This window comes from Anomaloglossus baeobatrachus, chromosome 9, assembly GCF_048569485.1.
Source record: "Anomaloglossus baeobatrachus isolate aAnoBae1 chromosome 9, aAnoBae1.hap1, whole genome shotgun sequence".
Classification (NCBI taxonomy): Eukaryota; Metazoa; Chordata; class Amphibia; order Anura; family Aromobatidae; genus Anomaloglossus; species Anomaloglossus baeobatrachus.
Genome location: NC_134361.1, coordinates 82,122,336 through 82,129,835, shown reverse-complemented (window position 1 = coordinate 82,129,835; position 7,500 = coordinate 82,122,336). Strand labels below are relative to the sequence as shown.

The window sequence follows — 7,500 nt, the reverse complement described above, 5'->3', positions numbered from 1 at the left end:
AGTGGCTCATATCTATTGGCTGGGATACAGGGCCAATTTTGACCTGCAGCCCTGACAGAAGTTTGAAAGATAAATCAGTTCTGCTTTTACCTCTACTTCTGGTTGTGTGACAAGCTCCAGTATTTTATTTATAGTATTTGGTGCCTTGAGAAGTCACCTAATTAGCAAAATGAGCCCATCTGTGTAATTTATTATCAGTATAACTACAGCTGTTATGTGAAAGCCACAGAGGTTTGTTTGAGAACATTAGTGATCAAAACAACATCATGAAAACCAAGGAACACACCAGACAGGTCAGGGATAAAGATGTGAAGAGTAAAGCAGTGTTAGGTTATTAAAAAAAATAAAAGATAGCCCAAGCGTTGTACATCTCACAGAGCACAGCTCAATCCATCATCCAAAAGTGGAAGGAGTATGGCACAACTGCAAACCTACCAATACATAACCATTTATCTAACCTGACATCCCAACCTAGGGGAGCAATCAATCAGAAAAGCAGCCAAGAGGCCCATTGCCAATCGGGAGGAGCTGCAGAGATCCATAGCTCAGGTGGGAGAGTGTCCACAGGACAACTATTAGTTTAGTTCATATATATCTGGCCTTTATGGAGGCATGGCAAGAAAAAAAAACATTTTTGAAAGGCAAGCTATAAGAAGTCACATGTGCAGTTTGTAGCAAGCCATGTAGGGGACACAGCGTGCATGTGAAGAAGGTGGTCTGGTCAGATGAGACCCCAGTAGAACTTTTTGGGTTCAATGCAAATCACTATGTATGGCAGAAAAAAAAAAAAAACCAAAACAAACAAAAAAAAAACAAAACAACATTTTGCATCACCCTGAAAACACCATGCCCAATGTCACACATGGACACATGTCACACAGCATCATGCTGTGGGGAGGCTTTTCTTCAGCAGGGATAGGGAAGCTGGTCAGAGTTGATTGGAAGATGGATGAAGCTAAATACAGGGCAATTATGGAGGAAAACTTGTTCTAAGTTGTAAAAGACTTGAGCCTGGTCATAGGTTCACTTTCCAGCAGGACAACGACCCTAAACATCCTGACAGAGCTACAAATCGATGGTATAGATCAAAACAGTCATGTGTGTGAATGGCCCAGTCACAGTCCAGACCTAAATCCCATTGAGAATTTGTGGCGAGACTTGAAAATTGCTGTTCACAGACTCCTCCATGCAATCTGAGCTAGAACTAGTTAGTTTATAAAAAGAGTAATTGGCAAAAAGTTCAGCCTCTAGATGTGCAAAGCCAGTAGAGATATCCCCCAAAAGACTTGCAATAGTAACTACAGCAAAATATGGTTCTACAAAGCATTGAGTCGGGGACTGAATATGCATGCAAGTAACATTTTTCAGAATATATATTATATTTATTTTTTTGAAATATTTAGTATAATTTCCTTTTTACATTTCACAAATACGTGCTACTTTGTGTATCACATAAAATCTCAATATAATAGATTTAAAGTTTGTGGGTGCAATTTGAAAAAGTTCACGGAGTACTTTTTAAGACACACACACACACACACACACTTGGAGAGATTTGCTATTGATCTCTGCTATGAAGGTTTGTATGTAATTCTTCTAAGTAAATGAAATGGTAAATTAAATATGTTCTGTGCTTCAATTATATTGTTAAAGGGAATCTGTCACCAGGTTTTTGCCAGCTAATATGAGAGCAACATAACATAGGGGCAGAGATCCTAATTTCAGCGATGTGTCACTTACTGGGTTGCTTAGTGTAGTTTTGATAAAACCACTGATTAATCAGCTGTAGATAATCATTACAGGACTACTTTGTGTGCTGCCAGGTAGTCCAACATATTCACGAGCTCTGTATAACGGCTAGCTCTGCAGCAGAGAAAACATTGATTTTATCAAAAAAGACATGAATGTAAATACTTTTATGGCCAAAAATGACAAAAGTATTCTAGGAGTGATACAGCACAGCAAAGAGCCCAGTAAGTGACACATCACTGGAATCAGCGTCTGTCTCTACATTATGCTGTTCCCAGATGAGATAGCAAAAACCTAGTGACAGATTTCCTTTAATCTTCCATTTCCCACCTTGATACTAAATATGAATGCTGTCTATACAAGTAGAGCTCTATTTGGCCGGAGTGGTGGTCTGTACATAGAGTGCAGGGAAAGACTTTTGTCCTGGCCAAAGTCCAGAATGGATAACATTCCCAGGAGGCTGATACAGACACTTGTGAATTCTTCGGGTACCTTCACACTTTAGCGATGCAGCAGCGATCCAACCAGCGATCTGACCTGGTCAGGATCGCTGCTGCATCGCTACATGGTCGCTGGTGAGCTGTCAAACAGGCAGATCTCACCAGCGACCAGTGACCAGCCCACAGCCAGCAGCGACGTGCAAGCGACGCTGCGCTTGCACGGAGCCGGCGTCTGGAAGCTGCGGACACTGGTAACTAAGGTAAAAATCGGGTATGGTTACCCGATGTTTACATTAGTTACCAGCGCACACCGCTTAGCTTAGCGCTGGCTCCTTGCTCTCCTAGCTACAGTACACATCGGGTTAATTAACCCGATGTGTAATGCAGCTACATGTGCAGAGAGCAGGGAGCCGCGCACACTGCTTAGCGCTGGCTCCTTGCTCTCCTACCTGTAGTTCTTAGCTTGCTGAGAATTACAGATTCCTCAACATCTGGAGGCCACATGTCAGAGACCAGCGCTCTAGAGGCTCACAGATCTGACAACACATGGATATGTATCACTCAGAAGGAAAAGGGGCAGAACTCGCTTCTCATTCCAAAGTTTACCTTGTACAGAAGATCTTCACTATTCGCTTTCTTGCAGACCAGATTGTCATCCGCCAAGACATTAGTACAAGTATATATAACTTGCTCACCCGCCATTAGTCATTTCCTTATATTGCAATGTTTGGAGCACACTCAGATTCTCGTGCAGCATCACCGTCCAGTTATGTGCCATTGTAATGTTATATACATTATATGGATGGTCTCTCTGGGCTTTACATTAAAAAAACAGCAATATCGTGCTAGTGCAGAGCAAGATCTAAGCACAGGGATTAAAATAAAGTTTTCATGCATCCATGTACTACTTCATTTACCTAATATTTGTATTTTTAAATTCTTTTCCTTTGTGCCTCATTGGTTAATGTACACTCACTTTCTCTGATCCACTATTCATTTCACTAGAAACCAGACATAGATCTTAATATACATATGAGTAAGGAGTGTGCCAAAGCAAGATCACCTCCACAGCACAAGAATAAGCTTGAGGTCGAAGGAACAGCTGTCAAGGGCATTAGGAATGACACGCAACTTAAACACTAGCTCCATCTAGTGGCCAATTAGTGCCCTCCGCCGAGCTGAGAAGTCACCATAAGGGCAGTCAGGGATTACAGAATTAATTCCCCGAGCCACAGCGACATCATGTGTCCTCTGTCTGACATTTACTACTCATTCAAAAGAAAGGGGGGGGGGGGAAATCAAAAAGGAATTTATATATTATATATATATATATACATACATATACATACATATACATATATATACATACATATACACACACACATACATACATACATACATACATACATACATACATACATACATACACACACACACACACTAGGGTGTAGATACAGTGCCTTGCAAAAGTATTTGGCCCCCCATGAATTTTTCAACCTTTTCCCACATTTCAGGCTTCAAACAGAAACAGATTAAAATTTTAATGTTACGGTGAAGATTCAACAACAAGTGGGACACATTTGTGAAGTTGAACGATATTCATTGCTTATTTTAAACTTTATTAAAAAAAATTGAAAATATTATTTGTCCCCTTTAAAGTTAATACCTTGTAGCGCCACCTTTTGCTGCGATTACAGCTGCAGTCGCTTGGGGTATGTCTCTATCAGTTTTTCACATCGAGAGACTGAAATTCTTGCCTTTACAAACAGCTGGAGCTGAGTGAGGTTGGATGGAGGCGTTTGTGAACAGCAGTTTTCAGCTCTTTCCACAGATTCTCAATTGGATTCAGGTCTGGCCTGTGACTTGGCCATTCTAACACCTGGATACGTTTATTTGTGAACCATTCCATTGTAGATTTTGCTTTATGTTTGGGATCATTGTCTAGTTGAAAGACAATCTCCGTCCCAGTCTCAGGTCTTTTGCAGACTCCAACAGTTTTCTTCAAGAATGGTCCTGTATTTGGCTCCATCCATCTTCCTATCATTTTTAACCATCACCAGAAAAGCAGGCCCAAACCATATGCTGCCACCACCATTTTTGACAGAGTATGGTGTGTTCAGGGTGATGAGCGGTTTTGTTTTTACGCCAAACATATCGTTTGGCATTGTGCCCAAAAAGTTTGATTTTGGTTTCATCTGACCAGATCACCTTCTTCCACATGTTTGGTGTCTCCCAGGTGGCTTGTGGCAAACTTTAAACAACACTTTTTCTGGATATCTTTGAGAAATGGCTTTCTTCTTGCCACTCTTCCATAAAGGCCAGATTTGTGCAGTGTACGACTGATTGTTGTCCTATGGACAGACTCTCCCACCTCAGCTGTAGATCTCTGCAGTTCATCCAGAGTGATCATGGGCCTCTTGGCTGCATCTCTGATCAGTCTTTTCCTTGTTTGATATGAAATTTTTGATGGACGGCCGGGTCTTGGTAGATTTGCAGTGGTATGATACTCCTTCCATTTCAATATGAACACTTGGACAGTGTTTCTTGGAATGTTTAAAGTTTTGGAATTTTTTTTCAACCAAATCCAGCTCTAAACTTCTCCACAACAGTATCACGGACCTGCCTGTTGTGTTCCTTGATCTTCATGATGCTCTCTGTGCTCTAAACAGAACACTGAGACTATCACAGAGCAGGTGCATTTATACGGAGACTTGATTACACACAGGTGGCTTATATTTATCATCATCAGTCATTTAGGACAACATTGGATCATTCAGAGATCCTCAATGAGCTTCTGGAGTGAGTTTGCTGCACTGAAAGTAAAGGGGATGAATAATATTGCACGCCCCAATTTTCAGTTATTTATTTTTGTTTACAAAATTTTAAAATAAGCAATAAATATTGTTCACCTTCGTAATTGTGTCCCACTTCTTGATTTTACCATAAAATTTACATTTTTATGTTTGAAGCCTGAAATGTGGGAAAAGGTTGAAAAATTCCAGGGGGTCCGAAAATTTTCGCAAGGCACTGTACACTGTCCATGTAATAATGCACGATAGTGTCATACCAACTGGCTATAGTCCATTTTCATTCACATAGCAATAAAAGTTTACATTTAATTCAATAGCAAAGAGCCACGTGTGTATACATTATATAATATATATTAATTACTTGTCATCTGGCATTATCAGGGGTATAAAGAGGGTGACCTTATGGATGCCTTATTAATCCCCCTCACCGCTCACTACTGACTTCTAATTTCTCAACGCATAAAGTTTAAAACCACTAATCACCTACAAGACCCTCCATAATCCGTGAGTGAGTGAGAGAGTGAGTGAGTGAGTGAGTGAGTGAGTGAGTGAGTGAGTGAGAGAGAGAGACACACACACACACACACACACACACACAGGGACAGATTATGGAGGGTCTTTTAGGTCATTAGTGGGTTTTCCACTATAGCCGTCGAGAAATTGGGAGTCGGTAAAGAGCGGAAAAGGTGGATTCTCAACGGATACAGTTTAAAACCACTAATAATGACCTAAAAGACCTTCCATAATCCATCTTCTCCATACATCTCTGGACTAATATCTGGTCCTCAGAAGACCTTCTCTCCTCCACTCTCAAAATGTTCCTCACCCAATTACCTCAAAGACTTCTCTCTAGCATCCTCAAACTCTGTGCCACAACACGTCCGATTGAAGGTTCGGAATGTTGGAGACAGGCAGAACTTGAAAACCAAATCACGAAGAAAGCTTACAGCCTGCAATAATTCCCCCTAGCCTCCTCACCACCACCGGAGCTGCTGCAGCCCCCAACCGACTAAGCTCATGAGGGTAGGACACATATATATATATATACACATTACACACACACACACATACATACATACAAACACGTCCAAAGAGATTAATAGTGAATAGACTCTTTCCTGTATGATGGCGTAACTATATGCCCGGGTTGCAAGCAATTTCCCGCAATCTGCTGTACAGCCGCAAGGTTGGCACAGGATTTGTGCCCGTGCCATATACAGCAGGAGCCAGCCTATCCGTTATATACAGTGAGCTCCTGCTGTGGGTTCTATGACCCCAGCACTTTTATCCTTCAGATACCACAGTCAGTAGTCACGGCAGCATGTGAGCAGTCAGAGAGATCGCACCCTCTGACAATCCAGCAACACCATCACAGGGTGCCGATAGTAGCTTTGGCAACAAGGAGGCCTGAGAGGTCCCCATACACAATAGATGGCTGTGGGATGAAGATCTTAGTCGGCAGCTATCAGACTCGTCAAGTGCTCCAGTATCCTCTAAGGCCTGTAACACATCCGTGCCTCCAGTACGTGTTTGGTACGTTTTTGCACGTACCGGAGACACATTGACCAATGTTACCCTATGGTAGATGGCACACACACACGTAAAATCACACGGAACGTGTGTCCGTGTGTGCGTTTTTCTGCACGGACGACATGTTCGTTTTGGCCGTCAACACGCAGGCACGGACCCGCTATAGTCAATGGGTCCATGCCTGCACGGATGGCACACGTAGCATGTCAGTGTTCAGCACGTTTCGTCCGAGTGCGTTTTTAAACGAACGATGTTGGGGTTTTTGTTTTTTTTTGGCAATGTCAGTCTACTTACCTTTTTTTCTGCTGTTCTCAGTCATCATCTCTTTGGCGCTCGGTCTGTATCTTCCCCTGTCACATACTCACCGATCCCCGATTATCAGTGTGGCGAGGAACAGCTGTGCCAAAGATACGCGGCTTCAATTAATTTGAAAATGCCGGCCGCGCATTATTCAATCTACTATTCCATGCTTCCCCCGCTCACAGGCGCCTATGATTGGCTGCAGTTAGACACGCCCACACGCTGAGTGACAGCTGTCTCACTGCAACCAATCACAGCAGCCAGTGGGCGGGTATATACTTTGCAGTTAAATTAATTAAAAAAAAAAAACAAAAAAAAAAAAAAAAAAAAAAAAAAAAAAAAAAAAAAACAGGACGTGCAGTCCCCCAATTTTGATGCCAGCCAGGGTAAAGCCATACAGCAGAAGGCTGGTATTCTCAGGATGGGGAGCTCCACGTTATGGGGAGCCCCCCAGCCTAAAAATATCAGCCAGCAGCCGCCCAGAATAGCTGCATTTATTAGGTGCGACAGTTCTGGGACTCTACCCAGCTCTTCCCGATTTGCCCTCGTGCGTTGGCAATCGGGGTAATAAGGAGTTAATGGCAGCAACCCATAGCTGCCACTAAGTCCAAGATTAATTATTGCAGGCGTCTATGAGACACCTAAATGATTAAACTGTAATTTAAAGTTAA

The 7,500-nt window shown here is 42.3% G+C and overlaps 1 protein-coding gene across 1 annotated transcript in view; it reads right to left on the bottom strand.

The window, feature by feature from the left end:
- The window catches only part of SLC25A43 (solute carrier family 25 member 43), a 44,907-nt gene that overhangs the window by 15,793 nt on the left and 21,614 nt on the right, over positions 1–7,500 (bottom strand). The window lies entirely within an intron of this gene.